Source organism: Pseudonaja textilis, chromosome 3 (genome assembly GCF_049901715.1).
Source record: "Pseudonaja textilis isolate UNSWEBS1 chromosome 3, rPseTex1.2, whole genome shotgun sequence".
NCBI lineage: Eukaryota > Metazoa > Chordata > Lepidosauria > Squamata > Elapidae > Pseudonaja > Pseudonaja textilis.
In genome coordinates, this window is record NC_141992.1 from 164360316 (window position 1) to 164380893 (window position 20578).

Consider the following 20578-nt stretch of genomic DNA (forward strand, 5'->3'; position numbering starts at 1 on the left):
TGTAAAAGAGGAGGCAAGGGAGACATATTCACAAGAGAAAAGCAGAAAATTTGTAGTGAAACATATTAATCAATCCTTTTTCATCTTCTTACTTATTTTGCTTCCCCTATATCAGGGGTGTCCAACCTTGGCAACTTTAAGACTTGTGGACTTCAACTCCCAGAATAAGCTTTGCTGGCTGAGGAATTCTGGGAGTTGAAGTCCACAAGTCTTAAAGTTGCCAAGGTTGGACACCCCCTGCCCTATAGCTTATGAAAATGTTGTTTAATTGGGAAAAGGAATGAAAAAACCTGGTTGGCTAATTGGGATGCATCTTGCTAACTACTTTTACTTCTTCTTTTTTAGCTTACTGTAGTTCAGCAGCGAAGGTAGCATGTCCTTGGCTTCTGAAAGCTTTGGTGCTTTCTATGAAATATTTTCATAGACATCCAAGCAGCTAACCAGTAAACCAAACAATTGTTATAACCTTAAACTCCCTTACATATTTGCTTATGGCCTGATGTACTATATATTCTATCCCAGTTTATTCACTGCTATCCACATGCTTGTGTTGAGTCCCTCTAATTCAGTGAGGCAGAAATACATATTTAATTTAGATGGGGTGAAACAGTAGATCTTCATAACGCATCCAGAGACCAGTGATTGGTCCAGCCCTTCTCTTCTGTCTTAAAAGGCTTTTAGTATCCAATATAATGCCAGTTTTAAAGTATGCTTTACATTTTTTTTACATTCAAGTTTTGGATCTTAAATTTATTCTTTCTCTTGAATACTACTCAGGAAAGAAAGGCAGAATACAAATTAAGTAAACTTATATATCAGAAAGTAAGTAAGAAACAAAGCAGGCATTACAACAACAACACACACACACACAGTTGCAATGCCATTGCTTTCTTCCTTTCTTCCCTTCCTTTTGTGTGTGTGTCCTACCAAAGATTTAACATCACACCCAAGAATTAGAGTTCTGAGGAATTGCCATTAAAATTCAAAATCTGACATATTTTAAAGTTTTGCTAAGCAAAATTTCACAATATATTTGAAACTTGATTCTGGCTACTTTCTAGCATTCTAACTATCAAGCACAGCTAGATATAATATAATATCAATAGATCTTATATATATATAATTAAAACAGTGAATATAGATACATGCTAGGTTTCTCTTACAGTCCAAAATGATATCTTGTTAAGGTTCAAATTATCTTATGGGGAAAGTAGCGTTGTTTAGAAGGGTTACTAGTACCAGTAATCTTCCTAAAAGCCACAGCTCCCAGTTAGAAATAATTTGAAATTCTCCCTTAATTTATATTGCTTAAAGCAATGGCCCAGCACATTCCATAATCTTATGAACCATGCAGAAATTCTGTGACTAACTCAAGGGACTTGGCTTAAAAAGAAATTGTTGCAGTCATTTTTAGTTTTTCCTCAAAAGAAAGAATATCTTAAAGAGGTAGAGCTACATTTCAAGTCCTCAAGCAAGATGCTATCTGGGACTTTGCACAGAATCTTAAACCCCATCTAAGTAGTTGAAGATCAGAGATAAAATGTATTTGTGCATGTCTGTGTATGCACATTCTTCATGTGATCTGAATGATGTAGAAAAAAAGGCAAGCATTATGAACAATCCAAACAACATGCTAATTCATGTATATATATAGTAAGAAATTAATAGCTTGTGTAATGGCCCTGAGACTTGAAGGTCTTTTAATTTTACCATGAACCATTCTTGTTTATGGTAACATCGATCCAGCTTTCTGGATTTCATCCAGATATACTAAACTACAAGTCTCATGATTCTTATAGTCAGCCTTGCCATAATTCTATGAATCAGGGGGGCATCTGGTTGAAGATGGCTAAATAATGTGCACAAGCTGAGACCACAGGACCATGAATATCCCCCACCACTACCACTGCAAACTTTGGATGTGGTCCCTAGAAAACTCCAAAGGTTACTATTAAATAGTGATGCTGAATGTGAGAGAAGGAAAAGTATTAAATAAATTATGTAGAAGTATGTTATTAGTTCTTTTTAATTAAAGATAAATATAAAGAAAATCAATATCTATCTATCTATCTATCTATCTATCTATCTATCTATCTATCTATCTATCTATCTATCTATCATCTATCTATCTATCTAAATCTATCTATCTATCTATCTATCTATCTATCTATCTATCTATCTATCTATCTATCTATCTATCTATCTATCATCTATCTAAATCTCTCTCTCTCTCTCTCTCTCTCTCTCTCTCCACACACACACAGACACAGACACAGACACACAGACACACACAAAAATACATGCATGAAGTTTGGGCCCCTGCTTTAAAGCCACGTGCAGGCGTTAGTCTTGAAAAGCAACTGGGTACTCCAGAGGAAGCTGTGAGACTTTCTTTCAGACTCTCTTTTTCCACTGATATAAAATCTTGGTACACCTAGGATTTTATGACATGCACTGAAGTCATGATAGGCTTTCTGCCAATAGCATTTGTTCGGGAAATGCTTTGGCATAAATTGAAGTTTCTGGAAAGATTACTGTATGTAATAGTAGAAAGTAAGGATGGGAGTTTCATTTACACATTTTTAAGCCACTAATGCTAGAATGTTTCTTATAAATGGATATATATACCTTTCAGAAATGAGGATTGGGGCTATAAAAAGCCCCTTTTGCCAGTGCCACTGAAAGGAGAACCGTGACTGATGTCATTGGAACTAATTTTAGGGACACCCTTGATCAACATAGCAGCTGGCAATGGCAGTTTCAGTTTCAACCAAAAGAGGGCTCCAATGCTTTGATTTAAGCCTCAAGTGAAGCTGTTACATTATTTGGTATTTAATTGTAAAAGTAAATCTCTAAATTTCATTGCACTGGATTCCATGGGATGTGTTATGTAAAGTAATACATTTAAGATTATGTTTCTTATTAGGTTAACATAAAGGAGGGCTAGCTCAGCAGTTAAATTTGAACTAGTAATGGCTTTCGAATATACCATTTTATTTATTTTTTAAAATCCAATTTATAGGGCTGTCTATCTCAACAAGTGATTCTGGACAGTGAACAAAGTTAAAATAATGTACATTACAAAAGTTAAAATACATTAGCAACAACAACCCATTTTTAGAGATGTGTATCTCTTATATGAATTGGAAATTGTGAAGAATAAGCCCAAGCCATCTAGTAGCCTTCAAAGCGGGGAAGGATGGCCAGACAAAGTAATGAAATATTAAAGGTATTAATTAATAGTAAAAACAGAACAATATTCCTTCCCCCATTCCCATATTCATGGTAATTTATTCCCCAGTATAGAAACTTTGCTATCACTTCATACAGACATGTTCAATTCTCCTAAAGTAAACAAAAGATGGGAATAGTTAGTGCAGGGTTGTGTAATGGTTTGCTTTGCTTGAGAAAGACTAGGAAGTCCAAGATTCAAGGTCCCATTTAACTAAAGCTCAAGTGGGATATTTTTAGGTGAATCATCTTCTCTCAGCCTATCTGCTTCATAGTTCAGACTGACTATAAAATTAATGGGGCCATACTATATCAACCATCCTGAGCATCTTGAGGAAACACAGAGTGTAAATGCAAGAAATAAACAACCGAAAAATGCCCATTGCAAATATCATTGCAAATACCAGAGATTGAGTCCACATTTAGTTATATGCATTGTAGATCCACCACAATCAGTGAGACTCCTTTTACTCATAATAGGCAGTACATATTTGTTTTCAAATAAAATTAGAATAAACAAGTTTTCTTTATGTAAAAAAGATGTAGAGTTGACTTCCATGAGATATGGATATTCTAGATATTTAAATATTGCTTCACACAAACATTTTCCAGGGACAGTTTTCCTGATATGTTAGTCTTTCCCAAATTCCATATTAGATGGGAACTGTGGAAGTTAAAGTTCAACATATATGCAGGCCATTAGGATGAAGAGGGATCTTCTGCCACATTGAAAATGGGATAGAAAGGAAAGGAGAAGAAAGAATTATTTATTTCTTTTTTGTATAAAATCTCATAGGGAAAAATCTGTGATGTATGTGTAAAAAAAAGAAAGAAATAATTTATACCAGTAGAACAAATCTAAATATCTGTCTATCTTGTTCTTAAAAATGGATTTGAGGGGGCAGAAAAATTTATTCCCCCCAGTCCTTAATCAAATATTTGCATTTTAATACAGGTTAAATTTCTGACTTTGCTGCATGAATCTAGTGACCGTGCTATCCTTGGTATTAAAAACACTATGTGCCTACCAACAAAAAACAAGACTCCACATGGAAATACTTTTCTCTTATCCAAGGAAGAAAGCACACAACTTCTAAGAGAAAGTTAAATGTTGGAAAAAGGTAAAGGATAAGGAGGTAAAGTAATCCTATGTAGGATTAAAAATACTAAATTTCTAGATTTGCAAATTAATCAGATGAGGCAGTTGATTTGCATGCCTAACTAACATTACCTCACCACAGGTAAAACTGTGGCCATCTTATCAAGGATTACCCACATTATGTGGCTTGGTACAGAACAAAGAGAATACTGGATTAAATCTTACATAAATGATTTATGGTCACATTTTTTTACCCACACATTTGTAAAGACACCTGCCTGCGCATATATATCTTTCAGAATGAAGCACGTGCAGCAGAATTAGATAATCTGGTGTACCTCTGCAGAATCTATTTCTTTTTTCTAACCAGGAAGGTCAATGCAACAGAAAAGTTTTTTTAAAAAAAGTACAAGAAAGACATGTTATACAGAGAAGATAAGAAATTCTATAAAACTGACTATTGTAATGGTAAATTATTTTGCACTTTGCCATTTTTTAACTTTGTATTAGTTTATGGGCTTTCTTACCATCCTGGAATTGTTTATTCAGCATCGTAACTTCTTACACAGTTTCATTTAAAGGTAAACACTACCACTTTGAGTAACAATATATAAGTGAATCAGGAGAAATTATACTGTGATGCAGACATGATGTGCACAATAGCATGTTGGAATTGCTTCAGAACTTCCTTAAAAAAAAAAAAACCAATTGCATCATTCATTTTTACCTTGTTCTTAAATATGAGCCATTGCTGTATGTTCATTCAATTAATCTCACATTAACTTCATTGGGATTTAAACTGCCTCAGTACATATGAGAATGAAACCTACACAGGTATGTTTCTTGTGCATGGCACAGATTTTTGTAGAGCTCCTAAAAAACTAACACAATGCAGTGCAAAAAAAATGGTTTGGTAAACAGACCATTATTATTTTCTGAGTAACACGGACATGATTTACACACAAAGTGTGTTCACAACAAACGATATGTACATCTGTATTTGCAAAGGATGAGGAAAATCAAGGGTATTATTTCCAGGCCACCATGTCAGGGTGCAAAGAAGAAATTCTACTGGCAATGGAAAACCTTGTGTACAAAATGCTTATTGTCCACCAAGGCTTTCATTTCCTGCACTTTTTGTATTTCAGATGGAATGAGGGCCTCACCTTGGGAAAAATATAAAACGATATTCTTTTCAATATAAATGTCTGCCCCAAAAATCAATTTCAATTTCATCTTTGTTTCATAAAAAAGAAAAAGAGAGAGAGAGAGAGAGAGAGGAACGGAGAGAAAATAAAAGACCTATAAGTAATAGCTACCCACAGTTTTCTTAATAAATATTTCTGGAGCAGTCAAAAGCTATACGAACGCTTTTTTCTCCTTGTGAACTGGCTACACTTTAAAAACATCTATAACTAGATGAGCAGATAATGTCTAGATTTGGATTCCATCATTTTCCAGAGATGGCTCTTTCCCTTTACCCTTCCCTTCCTCTCCCTCTGCTCTATCACCTGGCATTTTTTCCAAAGCGCCGCTTTTTGGAATGTGCGATGGATTGCGTGACATTTCAAGAACTGCTATCAATATGCATCCACAGGTACAGTTATGTCCTGTACAATAAATCATTCATCCTTTGTGTTCAAATAAACATTAGAGGGCCCTTCAGCAGCAACTCCTTATCTCGTCTAGGCAGGATTAGAAGATAAGCTTCTCAAAGCCCAACTGGATATATTATGCTTGCAACCTTGCTTAAATTATCCTTGCTGGATATAAACGTTCCTTTCTTTCTAATTTCAGAAAGGGGAAACAATGTTCTCATTTTAGGGATGCTAACTCATCACCAATCCCCGCCTGCAGCATTTACTCTCTCACTCAAACGCTTCATTCTTTTAAATTTACTTTAAAAAAAACCCAACACCCTAAACTGGAACCATGAGAGATTTATTACGGAAAGCTACAGCAATGAGAAATGTGTGCCAACCTTTCCCCCTCCTGCTGCTTCAGTGATTCAAGCATTGCCTCTGCAAAGTCAGTGTGCCGTTAAGGTAGGTAAGTTACGCACAGAGCCTCTATCGTTCTTTGTGCTATTATGTGGACTGGAAGCTGTGCAGTTGCCTTATTTGCATCTTTTCCTGTATTGGCATATCAAGTGAAAAAGAGATTGCTGGGGTGGGGTGGGGTGGAAGAAAGGAAATCCACCAGCTTTTAAGAGATGATATTGTATTGAAAGCCTAGCTTTTAATGAAACCACATGTTGGAAATTTTAGCCTCCTGTAATGGCTGATGCTTCTCTTTTCTCTGGAACAGATTGGGTCGTGCTGCATTTTCTTCTTAACCTAGATTCATGTTAAAGGGGTGGCAGTTTAAATGCACTACCCAGTGTTGCTGACTAATACAACCCAGCCTTATTCTTCCAGCTTCTTGCAATTCCCTCCCATCACCTTACAATGCAAAGTCAGTAATGCAACCGGTAATGGGGGCCAGATTTTGTTTGGTTTGATTAAGAAAAATCGTCAAGGAGAAGGGCAGGAAAGGAGTCTCTTTGAAACTTCCCCACCTCAGCTGATGGCGCAGACAACCACTTCCTAGCTAAATTAAAAATGTCAGAAAATGCCACCAAGGGGAAGGCATTCCAAGAAGACGATTGTGGCTTGCTGGCTTCCTCTCATTCTCTTTTATCCTTCATAATATTAGCACCATATAGATTTAATAATGAGATGACTGGCAACATTTTGATGATGGAGCAGTTTCTATGATCTGCAAAAAAGACAGCATCTGCTTTCCCCGTGTACCAATTAATTATTGATGCAACTGAAAATGCAGGAACACTTTTCTTCTTTTACTATAAGGAAGAAGAAAGGTGGAACATTTTTGCCAATCGGAGAGGAATTATATCATCTTGACCTTGGAAGGTGTGTTTGTGTGTGTGTGTGTGTGTGTGTGTGCGCGCGCGCGTGCGTGTGCGTGCATGCATGTGTATTGTATTGTATAATGCATGTGCATGCGCAGATACATACACATAACATATTTTGTTCTTTTCTTCTCATCACTATCTCTGGCAAGCAGGACGCTGCTGTGAAATTGTCACTCTTATCTCTGATTTCTATTTTCAATCTGTGCTTTATTAGTGCTTTAAAAAAAAACCCAGCACAATTTTCTACTTACTGTTCCATACAACAGCTTTCTTCCCAGTGCTTCTTTCACAGTGAAATCTTCTACTGTAGGAAAGAGCACTTCTAAATATATAGGGTTTATTTGTTGACGCTTATAAGCCAGTTCATAAGAGTTTTTTTCCCTCTCTCAAGTTACCTAGAATGAAATGTTAATCTTTGATCTAATGTCATCTTTTTATCATGGGAAAATCATACCCCATATTTAGCATTCTCCAAATATTTTATTTTCAAAAGAACACAAGCATATATTTTGTACCTTTGTAATCACCTACTTCGCCATTGGCGATTAATCTAAAAAAGATCGAATAATTCACTGCCCCATGCCATTCACATATCACTTGCTACCATCTGTGCTTCTCAGCAGCAGCAAATGATGGGTAATTAACTCAGTGCTTTTGTCTTTCTTCCTCCAAATGTCTGACACATATATAGATTTGGTTTTCACTTAAATAGCTTTAGTTCTCCCTTCCCAATTTGTTTCTCTTTCTTTATATATACTGGAGAAGAAAATAGTGGAGGCTTTAGATAAATGAAATAATGTTGCATACCTGACCAGGCTGGGGAAGGAAAAGTACACACACACACACACACACACACACACACACACACACAGCAGCAGCAGCAGCAGCAGCAGCAGCAGCAATAGCAATGTGTTGCAAACCTCTACCAAATGCTAAATCTAAGAAGGCGAGTATCTCGCCTGACCTTTTGCTCTCCTTAATATCAAAAGGAAAAAAAGGAGTTGACAGTGGACAATGACTGCTTCGAATGCAGAGGCTACCTCTTCTAAAGCTTTGAGGTCAAGGTCAAGATGCAACCATGAAGAAAAGGATTTGCAAGCTTCTCTGTCAGCTGGAGCATGAAGGGGAAGCATGAAAGTGGGGCCATATTCAGGGAAAGTAACAACCCTGGATACAAGCTAGTGATCTCTCAAATTATATATTCTTTGTTAAGGTGGTGGAGCACCTTAGTGCAGAACAATTGTCTGGATATACAATCTTGCTGTTCTAAGGAAGGGAAAAAGAACAGATATCCTGTGTCATGTTTTCAGCATGTACAGGACTTTGAAAATATCCTTTTGGTAGATTTGATGTGTTACATTTATATAAAGGAGGAGAGTGCGGATGGGGGATATACAGGAGGAGAGTGCGGATGGGGGACAGAAAAATCTGGTGTAAAAAGAATTTTCATTCTCAAAATCTGCTAGCAAAATATGTTTCACATTTCAGGGGTGTTGATAGTCTTAAACAAGCTGTAATTGCATTAAAAATACAATCAAAAAAGTCCCACAGCACAGAGATAAATACAAGAAATGGTCAGAAATAGATAAATGACTTTGAAAGCTTATTGGATTATCTTGGACCAAGTGTTATTTCTTGATTTTAACCAACTCAGAAGGTTGTTATTAGAAAAGAGATGGAAGAGGAGATGCTACACTGAGTTTATTAGAGGAAGAGCACAGTAATAAACACTGGGTGCATTGTTTTGTTTAGGTTCTGGTAGGAAAAATGCATGGATTGCTAATAATACTTGCTCTTGCAAATTTTCCCAATCTGGTACTCTTTAGATGTACTATGTATGCAACTCCCAGAATTCTTCCTGAGTACATACATGATTCCTTGGAATTCTGTAGTTTATCATTCAGTACATCTAGAAGATACATATTAGGGGAAGATTGATCTACTACAATAAAAAAAAAAAAAAAACCCCAGAAGCCAAAACTAAACCTTTAGTAAAGCTTCACATCAATTACCAATTTATAACAAAGCATGAAAATTTGGCATGTTTTCAAAAAGTCCCTGTACTGGCAACTTTTCCAACTTTTCTTCTCATCAACTGGTTTCAATGGTATCCTACTCTGAATACATAAATTATGTTTAAATATTAACATAGTGGCTACATCCATGTTCCATGAAAGGTATGGTTTGTTGCCAGAACTGTGTGCAACAATTTGAATGATGAATATTGCCATTATATCATCACTCATAGATGTAGATATAGCTTTATCAATTATATTTACAATATATGCATTTCAAATTATCATATATTTTCAGAACTCAGAAAATTGTTCACATTTTTATTAGAATTTGTGAATTTGCCTGCTTTAAATGAAACTAAACAGATTTCTCCAGCACTTTCCATTTTTTCACTATTCTAATATTAAGACAAGGGCAAAAGAAGAATCAATAAAATTTAACTCCTACCCACAACTACAGAAATTGTGACTAGTGTGAAGAAGTTGGATCCCAGAACTAAGTTGCTTTTAATTTATTTTCAACATACCCTACTTTCTGAAATCTGTTGCAAAGCAATGCTTTAGTGGAAAAACTTTTGTACTAAAAGTGGCAAACAAAAATATGCATATTTGCTGACAATCTATGTTTTATTTTTGGCTTTAAAAAACCAAAGTTTATGACTTCTGTAATATATTAGTAATTGATGTTATATAGATACTATTGCACCTTTAATTATAACATATACTCTCACTCTTTCTTGTTACATGCGGTTTTTCAATCCCAGCATGAAAATACAAAACAACAGCTTCTGTTGTCTACATCCCACACACATTTGCGGTATTTTCCATTGCAAAAGCATTGCAATTATCCACATATTTTTTTCCTCCAAAGCCATTTCAAACTGCAGTGCAGGCTTCTCTTCTGTAAAGACAAACGGTTTTGCATATATTTAATTTTTTTGAATTGGGTAGGATGCAGAAATTTATCCGGTGGCCTTGCATTTTAAGTAATACTAAGCTCCCTGGGTTGCATGAACTCAAGATGAGAAAAATACAGAAATTTCATGATTACAGAGAAAAAGAGTCAGCTACATATCACAAAACTCTGTATGTGACTTCTTTATTTCCTCCAAGTTATGTATTTCCTTTTCAATCAAATATATTTCTATTACAGCTTGTTCAATAGAATATCTTGATTTTGTCATTAAGTGAATGAATAAATGTAAACTACCACTTTTTGCAATCCTTTGGTGGAAATCATTCTGATACTGATAATCTGGCATCCTCTTCCCTCTCCTTCTCCCCTCTCCCTTTCCCCCTCCCCTCCCCTCCCCACTTGCCTACCTTTCCCTCTTCCCTCTTCTCTCTCCCCTCCCCATTTTCCATCTCCCGCCCTCTCCCTCTTGCTCTCAACAATTGATAAGTAATAAAAGTCAGTTTGTATAAATTGCACTTTTAATGGAAAATAGATGTATTGCAGTGAATCGGGCAATCAAATGCAGCTTCTCACAGCCAAGAGACAAACTGCAAACCAATGCACTGTGCTTTTCACTGAGTCAGTACTTGGCAATTTGATGACCTAGTATCTTTTCATTGAAAGAAAGGAAGGAGCGCACAGAAAAATAACGGATGCTAAAATAGGCAAGAAATATCTGGTTGCTCATTGACTGCAATAGATAAATCCTAGAATGACAGCAGAAAAATATTAAAATTATTATTGTAATGAGCGGAATACACACACAGATACACGCACAGACACACAGAGTTTAGTTATGCAAACTTTTACATGCATGTAGATTTTAAAAAAGAGTGCAAATTATCTCTTTTCACACAATCTTGCTGCTCTCTATGCAGTAATGTTGTAAGAAAGTCTATAGCTTGAGACAGAAGTAAAACAGATCCGTTTCATCTTCTTTCTTCACTTTTTCTTCCTCCTTAGCTTCCTTTCTGCACATTGTTTCTTGATTGGCAGCAAACATTAATGCATTCAACAAAAGTCAACTGGCCATTCTACAGCCATCATCCTGAAGGAGTGTTTTGAACAAAACAAGGGGGTTGTGGTAGTGATAACAGGATCTCTGATAGTTCTCTTGAACCTTTTCAAAGTCATCAGGAGGGAGACCCTGTTGTGGTTTGCTGGCAGCCTGTGCAGACGGCAGCAGAATGGGACAGTGTGGAAGAACAGGAACAAGTCTGGGAATCTGAGGTGGACTCAGATGATACAGAGATGGGGTCAGGACCATCTGGGAGTTAAGTGCTGACTCCAGAGCCTCCAGAATCTGGCAGCAGCGAGGCAGAGGAACAAGGGGAGCCTGTTCCCAGTGTGCATGTGCACAGAGCTGCCAGAAGACAAGAGCAGCTAAGACAAAAGGGGCAACTTGGAAGTAAGGCTGGGAGGTGATTGCCCCTCCCATAAGGTATAAAGGAAGTGCAAAGGTAGGAAAACCTTTGCAGGAAGCAACATCGTTCGCTCTGATAGGTTTGGACTCTGAAAGCTCCATGGTGAATTGATTTTCCATTTGGTTTTGGAAAGACTAATTGGGACTTCAGTTGTTGGTAGCACTTCAAGTAAGATAAGGTACGCTCTTATCAGACGTCTCTCAAAGAACTTTGGCAGACATTCCTGGGACTAATTAAAACTGGTTAAGACTCATTGATGATAATTCACAGCCATTGAAACAATTAAAGGGGTTTTGGATTTTATGTGTGTTTGTTGGTGACTCAAGAAGCCTTAGTCAGAACAGACCCAGCCGTTCTAGCGGATGGAATGCCCAGGTGACACATTAGGAAGACATTGTTGGAAGTTTGTATCCAATTCATTAGCTGTCCCATCTGCCACTCAGAGTGACTTCTTCATTCATGTAATAGTCAGATTGGAGATAATTGATCTGCCTATTTATTGGAAGGCACCCAGCAGATGATCAATTCCAACCCCTGGAAATCCAATAGTTAAATGTTGGGATGGATTGCAGCCTTTGAAATGTGCTATTAAGAGAATATTTAGAATCTCTTGGAATCACAAAAGAACAAACCTTGAAGCCCTAGAGATAGCACAAGAGAAAAGAAATCTCATAAAAACCATCAAAAAAGAGCTATTGATGAGCTATTTATGTCTACATTTAGAAGTAATTCTAATTTTATACAAAAGGCCCTGGCACTACTACAAAGAGCAGTGGAGTAAAAAGAAGTAGGAAACAACAAAGAAACATTTGGAATTGCAATGCTCCAAATCATGAAGAATATGCAAAATCAGCACAGAGACATACAGGTGAAACTCAAAAAATTAGAATATAATGCAAAAGTTCATTTATTTCAGTAATGCAACTTAAAAGGTGAAACTAATATATGGGATAGATTCATTACATGCAAAGCAAGATAGTTCAAGACGTGATTTGTCATAATTGTGATGATTATGGCTTACAGCTCATGAAAACCCCAAATCCACAATCTCAGAAAATTAGAATATTACATGCAATCAATAAAACAAGGATTGTACATAGAACAATATTGGACCTCTGAAAAGTATAAGCATGCATATGTACTCAGTACTTGGTTTGGGCCCCTTTTGCAGCAATTATTGCTTCAATATGGCGTGGCATGGAAGCTATCAGCCTGTGGCACTGCTGAGGTGTTATGGAAGACCAGGATGCTTCATTAGTGGCCTTCAGCTCTTCTGGATTGTTCGGTCTCATGTCTCTCATCTTTCTCTTGGCAATGCCCCATAGATTCTTTATGGGGTTCAGGTCAGGTGAGTTTGCTGGCCAGTCAAGCACAGTAATCCCACAATCATTGAACCAGGTTTAGGTGCTTTGGGAAGTGTGGGCAGGCACCAAGTCCTGATGGAAAATGAAGTCAGCATCCTCATAAAGCTCGTCTGCGGAAGGAAGCATGAAGTGCTCCAAAATCTCCTGGTAGATGGCTGTGTTGACCCTGGACTTAATGAAGCACAGTGGACCAACACCAGCAGATGACATGGCTCCCCAAATCAACACAGACTCTGGAAACTTCACACTGGACTTCAAGCAACTTGCAGTGTGTGCCTCTCCATTCTTCCTCCAGACTCTGGGTCCTTGGTTTCCAAATGAGATGCAAAAGTTGCTCTCATCAGAAAACAGGTCTTTGGACCACTGAACAACAGCCCAGGTAAGACGCTTCTGACGTTATTTGTTGTTCAGGAGCGGCTTGACAAGAGGAATATGACATTTGAAGTCCATGTCCAGGATCCGTCTGTGTGTGGTGGCTCTTGATGCACTGACTCCAGCCTCAGTGAAAGTCCTGAAAACTTTTGAATGGCCTTTTCCTGACAATCCTCTCCAGGCTGTGGTCATGCCTGCTGCTTGTGCACCTTTTCCTTCCACACTTTTCCCTTCCACATAACTTTCTATTAATGTGCTTTGATACAGCACTTTGGGAACATCCAACTTTGTTTGCAATTACCTTTTGAGGCTTTCCCTCCTTATGAAGGGTGTCAATGATGGTTTTCTGCACAACTGTCAGGTCAGCAGTATTTCCCATGATTGTGATTCCCACTGAACCAGACTGAGAGACTATTTAAAGGCTCAGGAACCCTTTGGAGGTGTTATGGCTTAATTAGCTGATTAGAGTGGGACACTTTGAGCCTAGAATATTGAACCTTTTCACAATATTCTAATTTTTTGATATTGTGATTTGGGGTTTTCATGAGCTGTAAGCCATAATCATCTCAATTATGACCAATCACGGCTTGAACTATCTTGCTTTGCATGTAATGAGTTGATCTCATATATTAGGTTCACCTTTTAAGGTTCACCTTTTATTCTTTATATCTTGAGGCTTATTTTCTGATGGTGTCTGGAATAGTACATTTTAAACAAAGTAAATGTTTACATAATGAGTGATCTAAAAAAGGAAGTGATAAAAATATAGCCATTTTGAATGGAAGTTTTTACTTCGTATTTCTATCTATTATATATATAATTTGAATTAGGATTCCAGCATGTCCTACAATAAACATGAGGAACAGAATTGGTAAAACAAACCTTCAGTGAGAAAAAAATTGTCAGTGTATAGTTTTGCACTGCATACGAAAAATGATGTAGGAATTATAAATAGAATACTTCTCATGCATAGCGATTTCACTTCAGATGTGTAAAATCAAGATTTAGAGGGAGAAGGGGAAGAAAAAGAAGAGGCAGAAGAAGAAGAAGAAGAAGAAGAAGAAGAAGAAGAAGAAGAAGAAGAAGAAGAAGAAGAAGAAGAAGAAGAAGAAGAAGAAGAAGAAGAAGAAGAAGAAGAAGAAGAAGAAGAAGAAGAAGAAGAAGAAGAATCTACTGTCTTTCCTTTGCTACTGTTCACACACTGAGGCTTTGGCTGTAACTGATGAGAACATTTATTCCATCAATCTCACATGTGATACAGATGGGAGACTGATATGTATATGATGCCAGCAAACAGAATGGTAATGACCAATGAAAAATGTAATGCAAGGAGTCCTGACTGATGGAGAGCAAATAAAGGAAAGCAAATGTAATATTCCCTTTTCCCAATCTCTGAGCAGTCTGCTAGACAAATTCAGGACAGCCTCCTTGTGGGGGAGGGTGTAAATCAAGCCATTCAAGATTACCCTACTTACAAATGAGTAAGAGATTACCTTCCTTGACAATGCAATACAATAGCACCACTGATCTGAAACTGAATTCTTCTCTTGGCATGCTTTAATTTTATTTTGAGACCTTTTCTGAGCCAGTGACGAGTTGATTAAAGAGGAATTGTCTCTCCACCCCTTCCTTTCTCTCTCTCTCACACACAGACTTGATTGCAAGCATGAGAAATGCGTAATAAAAATTCTGTAGGCAATCTTTTCCAAGGTTTAAATTGCCAAGCTACTTGTGTTTATTTCATTTGCCCACATTGTTAATATTTTAAAATAGCAGATTACAGAAAGAACAAGGAGGATGGGGTGAGTGTGCATGCGTGGGTGTTTCGTCTATTTGCAGATTTTTTGAAGTGTATTCACATATTATTGCCAACATCAGTTTCCTGGGAATCAGTGAACGCTACAAATTACAGTGGTCATTGCAAACAATACTACAGAAGGCAACAAGTCTATTATCACCACCACCACCACTACTAATACCATCACCATTACCATCACATCTGGAGCCCACATTTTAAAGAAATTAAATCTCAAAGGCCTTCCAGACAATCAAGCTTCTGGAAGGTCATGGAAAGGAGAAGCACCCTTATATTTATTCCAGAGTAGAAGAACCCTCATAGAGAATAGCTGCTTTCAGACCTCTCATCTTACCTTTTGGTAATTTGGCATTTCCTATTCATGTTCCTAGAATTATCTGGGATCGGTAGGTTGATAGATACAGTCATGGAAGACTTGTAAGTCCATCACTGAACTCAGAAGCACCCCAGTAGTTACTGAGCCTCCTGATACTACACCTTCCTTATCTTGCAGTTCTACTGAAATGCTGTTAGATATGTGCACTGTCACCCACAGTTTCATTATGACTAAAGTTATATTTGTTATAGACAAAGTTATTTGTCAAATGCATCAACTTAAGCTTGAGTCACCTGTCTTGGCTCATGAAGTGATATTGAGGAATCTGAAATAGAAATAGGCAAAAAAAATTGAACTATTTTTTCTAGAACAGCTCACCACCCGTTCACTACCATACATGGCATTAGCCTCTTATTTAACTTTATATTCCTAAGCTCTTATGTTCTCCATTCACAATCTCTCAAGCCAGTACTGGACAACACACATGAAATTTATTTATTTTTATTTTAGAAAGCTTATATTGCTGCCTACTCACCCATGGAGACTCAGGGTAGCTTACACAAATATAAAAACATCATATAAAAATTAAAAAATATAGTAATTATTAAATAATAACCCCCCACCCATATCCATCCCAACACATATTTATACAAGTCATTTAAAATAACAAAGTTAGAAATTTTGGAAATCTTGGAAATTTTCTAGTTCAACCCCCTGCTTAGGCAGGAAACCCAACACCATTTCAGACAAATCATTGTCCAATCTCTTCTTAAAAACTTCCAGTGTTGGAGCATTTACAACTTCTGGAGACAAATTGTTCCACTGATTAATTGTTCTAACTATCAAGAAATTTCTCCTTAGTTCTAAGTTGCTTCTTCCCTTGATTAGTTTTCACCCATTGCTTCTTGTTCTACCCTCAGGTGTTTGACTACCTCTTCTTTGTGGCAGCCTCTGAGATATTGGAACACTTCTATCATGTCACTCCTAGTCCTTCTTTTCATAAGACTAGACATATTCAGTTCCAGCAACCATTCTTTATATGTTTTAGCCTCCACTCCCTTAATCATCTTTGTTATTCTTCTCTGTACTCTTTCTGGATCTCAACATCTTTTTTACATTGTGGCAGCCAAAATTCGATTCAGTATTCCAAGTGTGGCCTTATAAAGTGATAGTAGCACTTCACGTAATCTTGATTCTATCCCTCTGTTTATGCAGCCTAGAACTGTGTTGGTTTTTTTGGCAGTTGCAGCACACTCCTGGCTTGTATTTAAGTGATTGTCCACTAGGACTCCAAGATCCCTCTCACAGTCACCACTATTGAGCAAGGTACCACATATACTGTACCTGTGCATTTTATTTTTCTTGCCTAAATGTAGAACCTTACTTTTTTCACCATTAAATTTCATTTTGTTAGATAGCGGCCAATGTTCAATCTATCAAGATCCTTCTGTATCTTAAGCCTGTCTTCCGGAGTGTTGGATATTCCTGCTAGCTTAGTGTCATCTGCAAATTTGATAAGTTCCCCGCCTATCCCCTCATCCAAATCACTAATGAATCTGTTGAAGAATAATGGGCCTAAAAAAAGCCCTGGGGTATCCCGCCCATTTTACATTGAGCAAAATGCATTCCAGGAAGTTTTCATCATTGTTGTGCTCTATTTCTGTAGAGATGTAGTAATTTCTTATATATAGTGCAACTCCACCTCCTCTTTTATTTGGTCTATTTCTTTTAAATAATATAAATCCCTCAAGCTGTACATTCCATTTGTGGGTTTCATCCCACCAAGTTTTCATAATGGCAACAATATCATATCTGCCCTCATTTACTTGAATTTCTAATTCACCCTGTTTATTCCTCATACTCTGTGCATTGGTGTGTAGACATTTGAGTCCATTTTGACTGATCTTGTGTTTAATGGGCTCAATCCTGCTTTGGGTTCCCCAGGCCCACTGCCAGAACCATAGGTATAAATTTGCCTCACCCACCTCCCATTCCAACCATTTCTGCAAAGATTCATTTTTTCCAATTTTTAAAACATCCTATCTCTCTCACCCAGTGATTCTGGGCAATGTAAAACTAAAAATAGTACATAAAAATTAAAAGAGGCAAGCAATGTTTAAAATTAAATAAAAGATGGAGAAGGGCTTTCAGGATGCCAACCAGCCACATGGCTTTGTGTTTCTCTGTGTGCCCCAAGCAAGGGCACAGAGCTATGTTTTCATGCCTTCCAGAAGGCGAGGAAAGAGGGGGCCCACCTCACCACTGGGGGAAAGAGTGTTTACAGGGGGAGGGCAACAGCAAAGAAAGATCTCTTTTTGGACCCCACCAGTCAGAATTTTTTGGCTGACAGGAACTTCAACCTACCTTCCCTGCCTAACCAGGTGGGACAGGCTAATGAAATGGGACTTCCTTCTCTTGTGCCTTCTTCCACCATCTACTCCTTTCTTTTCTTCCAATTTTCCACTTTGCTTTCACTCAAACCTTCCCAATTTACTGTCTCACTTCAAGGGGAAAGTACCACCTCCTCATCCCCCTATTTATCAATAATACAGTAAGATGGCTCTTTCCTATTCTTTTCTTTTGACTTACTTATGTTGATGCTTTCACAACAATTGCGGTTTCTGTGACACTTGCAATACCCACAAATTCATAGATTCCTATCCGCTGACTCTTTCCTGGATGAACTCTAACTATGAGTGAGATTTTATATGCCTGGAAGCTTCCCAGCTCATCTATCCTAATGGCAGGGAATCTCACAGAATGAGTAGATCCACACCATGCCCTATGGTCTGCCAGATGCTTTACATTTGCCTCTGAGTTACAATAGTAACTTTCAAAAACTCTTTAAAATATAAGTGCTTATTTATCCAGAAGTGCCATTTTTAATATAATCTGAAAAATGACACTTGTTGTAGGTAATAATATTTTACTACCTCTGAGGTAGTTTTTTTAAGGAATTGGATGGTTGTCATATCTGGCTGATAAGAACTAGCTGACTTGGGTGACTTTGATAGAACTCGTTAGCAGAGCCTGGCTTTTTCTGAAGAATGACTATTAACCACATAGGTTGCTGTAATTTTGCTGCCTCTGGTTAATTCATTGTATGGGAAAACAAGAGTTAATTTAAATGATTGACTGTGCTGGAAAAGACTAAAAGAGAAGTTTATTATTCCATTAGCTCACAGTACAGAAAAATTAAAAGAGACTTGGGAAAATAACTGTTGCCTCCAATACTGTTAACTTTGCTACCCCCAAAAGAACTTAAAAAGGCATACAGTTTAATGAGATGATAAAACTCCTTGGCTAGCAATTCAAGTCAATGTCAGAGAGTCCATAATATATTACTCATGTTGGTCCCCAGAATTCCCCATAGGTAGCAGTAAAATTTCAAATTGTATATTAACACAATCAGCAGCAGCATCCAGCAATACAAAGCATCTTAAACCATCTGACCGACTAGATTCTTTGCTTTGAAGTAGGTTACCACTTTGATTCACAAATCTGCATTGATGGGATGATTACCATGCCATTGAATTTTATTATTGCATTGGCTTTGCCTGTCACTCCTGTACACTGCTGTGAAGTGATTGTGTGAAACAGTGAATAAATTGGTAATAAATAATATTTTGCCAAATTGGATTGGAGAAGTCCTTTTAACAACACAGCATTAGTATTTATTGGTCCATTTATTGGTACTCTGTCTGCTCTCTCTATCTCTCTCTCTTTCTCTTTCTCTTTCTTTTTCTCATTCTCTCTCTTCCTCTCTCTTTTCCCCAAGCATATATTTAGTTATAACCCTATAACACTAAGGTTAGCATGTAGGCAGAAGACTAAATGCTTTCATTTTTACTTGCATCATTCTCAGGGAAAATTGTATGAAATTTCATTTTATAGCCTGCCCATAGAAATGTTTACAGCAGAATAACTGTATCATCTGGTCACTATGGTAGTTAGTCAGAAAAAGAGGATAGGATTTGCTCTGGTCATATTGTTTTGCATGCTTTACCTCATTTGAAGAGGCAAACATTGCCCTTATTAAATGAAAGGAACAGTCAGTGCCTTGAATGTTTGCCAACATAAGCAAGATCAAATGATTGCTCATTAGGAAGACACCCAATTATTTCTCTCTTTTTTATATACTAATTAGGAAAATAATGTCAGCTTTATGATTCCTTTGCAAAGATTTATGACCTATTATCAGGCACCTGCACGAAGTCACTGCTGATCAAACCCAGGACTTTATTTTAACCTTGAAGTCATGGAACTGGAAGATCTCTGATAATTTTTATGAAGATTTCTTTGCTCCTGTCTTATTTCTCTAACTGCGGAGCAGACAAAATCTGCAATTTTAAAATAAACTCATTTTTTTCTTCAGATTTCACTGATAAAGTTTTATTAAGTAGTTAGACTGTGGCCACTCTTGGTTATTTAAATCTTAGAGCTCATAAAATTAATATGAAGTTAAATCATACTTCTGCTTTATTTTACTCCTTAGAAACATGGAGGCAAAGCAGCTTCACAAAGGCATTCATTAAAGGAGGATCATTAAAACAATATAGCATTTTTGTTTTTTTTTAAAAAAATTGGAGATGGTGAAGAATGATACAGCTGATATTTTTCCTTTCTGTTACATTCTATCACTCAGATTTTCTAATTACAGCTATCATTGACTTACTACTAGTGATTGCTCAAAGTTATGACAGATTTCCCCTGGAGAACTTACAACCCAGTTCCTAAGTTCCAAAAAACTACCATCTTCCACAGTTACATGACCACATGTCAGGCACTCGGCAAACAGACCACATTTATGGCTGTTTTCAGAATCCCAAAGTCACATGACCACATTTTACACCATTTTTGCGGAAACCTGGCTTTTACTTCCAGATTTTGGCAAAACCAGTTGACAGCAAATAATTGGTTCACTGAATAACTGCAGATTTGCTTAACTGTTGTCACAAAAAATGTTGTAAAATTGGATTCTTGACCTGTTTTATGACTGCCACGACTTACGATCATAATGGACAGATTCCATATGATCATAAATTGAGGACTACCTCTACCCACAGTTTCCA

The 20578-nt window shown here is 37.1% G+C and overlaps 1 long non-coding RNA gene across 6 annotated transcripts in view; it reads left to right on the forward strand.

Moving 5' to 3' along the window:
- The first annotated feature begins 5997 nt into the window (after positions 1 to 5997).
- The window catches only part of LOC148126393 (uncharacterized), a 45664-nt gene continuing 31083 nt past the window's right edge, over positions 5998 to 20578 (forward strand). The window contains exon 1 of one of the 6 annotated variants that reach the window (XR_015743219.1): positions 5998 to 6379. This is a non-coding gene — a long non-coding RNA (uncharacterized LOC148126393). The remainder of the gene's footprint in view (positions 6380 to 20578) is intronic. The other 5 variants (XR_015743220.1, XR_015743222.1, XR_015743221.1 and 2 more) reach the window with 5 other exon arrangements.